Source organism: Triticum urartu, chromosome 6A, assembly GCF_056163025.1.
Source record: "Triticum urartu cultivar PI428250 chromosome 6A, HENAU_Tu73, whole genome shotgun sequence".
Lineage (NCBI taxonomy): Eukaryota > Viridiplantae > Streptophyta > Magnoliopsida > Poales > Poaceae > Triticum > Triticum urartu.
Window position 1 is genome coordinate 584,725,724 of NC_141878.1, and position 2,361 is coordinate 584,728,084.

Consider the following 2,361-nt stretch of genomic DNA (forward strand, 5'->3'; position numbering starts at 1 on the left):
GAGAGAAGTTTTTGTGCCGCCGGAACTCAGTAGCGTTTTCTGTTCTTTCGTATTCCCTTTTATCTGTTACAACCGAATTGCTAACAACCTCCCAGTGGACGCGCTATGATCCGTGACGGCCGCGCCATCCCACGGCCACGTTCCACAGCGCATGCATCCACCAGGAGGAAAAGAAGGAAGAAGTGGTCAGTGCGTCGAACGGCACCTGATCCACAGCTAGCTACGTGCATGGGCATGTCACATCACCCGCATGCATACATTATTCAAAGGAAAACAGAAAAACTACTATCCTAGCAACGTGAGCTTAGTAAGGCCAACAAATCTCCCCCTTAAGCTCAGCGTTCACTGCTGATTTCTCTGACTCCAAGCTTCTGACGCAGCTCGATGAAGCGCACCCGTCCTAGTGCCTTGGTCAGAGCGTCCGCCACTTGGTCATGAGTCCCAACAGAGTCGATCTTCACCTGTCCAGTTTCAATGCAGTCACGAATGAAATGAAACTTCACATCAATGTGCTTACTGCGATCGTGATGAACAGGATTTTTCACCAAAGCAATTGCAGACTTATTATCCAGCATGAGCTTGAACTCTGTTGGTGTTTCTCCCCTCATCTCCGTTAACAGCCTGCTCAGCCACAGACCTTGACAAGTTGCAGCTGCAGCGGCTACATATTCTGCCTCACATGAGCTGATAGCCACTATCTTTTGCTTCTGTGAAGTCCAGGAAATGGGGTTGTCTCCGAGGAAGAAGATCTGTCCGGATGTGCTCTTGCGGTCACCAATATCCCCAGCATGGTCGCTGTCACTGAAACCGAGCAATGCACCATTTCTACCACGCTCATATCTGCAGCCATAACTCAGGGTCCCTTGCACATACCTCAAAATTTGCTTGACAGCAGCCCAGTGAGTTGTGGTCGGCTTCTCCATGAACCTGCTCATGATCCCAACGGCATGAGTGATGTCTGGTCGGGTGTGAACTAGGTACCTCAGACTCCCGATCACGCTGCGATAGAGGGAGGCGTCACACGCCTTCCCTTCATCTTCCTTTCTCAGCTTTAGCCTGCACTCCATGGGCGTATGGCTCCTGTTGCACCCACTCATTCCTGCCACTTCAAGGTTCTTTTCTGCATACCCACGCTGACACAGTGTGATCGCATCCTTAGACTGACTCACCTCAATGCCTAGGTAGTAGCTTAGCAGTCCAAGGTCACTCATCTTGAAGAGTTGCTGCATCTGATCCTTGAATGTTGTGATGTGAGCCTTGTGGGTGCCTGTGATGATTAGATCGTCGACATATACCCCCACCAAGAGGTAGGACTGGGCATCGCCTCGCCGATACACTGCATGTTCTAGCTGACTCCTGACGAAACCAAGCGAAGCCAATGTTTCATCTAGCTTAGCATACCAGGCCCGTGGAGCTTGATGAAGACCGTAGAGTGCCTTGCGAAGCTTCAAGACCTGCTGCTCGCCTCCATCAGCAACGTATCCAGGTGGCTGCGCAACGTAGACATCTTCGACAAGATCACCATTGAGGAACGCGGACTTTACGTCCATGTGATGAACCTCCCAGCCAGAGTGCGCAGCCAACGCGAGGAAGAGTCGCATGGTCTCCATGCGTGCCACGGGCGCAAATACTTCTTCAAAGTCTACACCCTCTCGCTGGGCATACCCCTTCGCCACCAATCTTGCCTTATGCTTGATGATGTTCCCGTCAGGGCCGCGCTTGAGCTTGAAGACCCACTTCAGGCCAATTGCCTTATGGCCTCGAGGGAGAGAGGCGAGCTGCCAGGTCGAGTTCTCAGCGATAGACTCCATCTCCGCGTCCATGGCTCCCTTCTAGTCGGCGTCCGCCAGCGCGTCCTCGACGTTCGCTGGCTCCTCAGCACTTAGCAGGCAGTGCTCCATCGCCTCTCGTACAGCCTGCCCTTCGGTTTCATCTAGGATGCAGGAGATGCGACGGTAACGAATGTTGCCGGTGTCCACATCCCGACGATTCTCATCGTGGCTCGGTGGTGTCGCCCAGCGGATCTCTCTGCCTTCCAGGGGTGTCGCTGACTCGAACTGAGGCATCCCGAGCGCGCTTTCCCCGGATGTAGTTGATCCGGACTATGGCGACTGGTGTGCGCTCCCCCCCCCCGGCGTGGCCGCCCCGGAGAGCGCGCCTGCTGATGCTGGCGTGGAAGGGGACGCAGGCGTGCTCGGCGTGTTGATGTTGACAGGCGCCCCATGGTCGATCTCATGGACGCCAGGCTCCGTGGTATAAACCACGGTGACACTACTAGGGAAAAGCCTAGCAGCAGCGCGGGTTTTGGGCCTTTTAGTAGCGCGGGGGCCGGCGCTACTAATAAGGCGCTACAGCTAACGT

The 2,361-nt window shown here is 54.6% G+C and overlaps 1 pseudogene; it reads right to left on the reverse strand.

The window, feature by feature from the left end:
• Positions 1-335: 335 nt before the first annotated feature.
• LOC147966665 (secreted RxLR effector protein 161 pseudogene) lies at positions 336-1,067 on the reverse strand (annotated as a pseudogene).
• Positions 1,068-2,361: the final 1,294 nt, after the last annotated feature.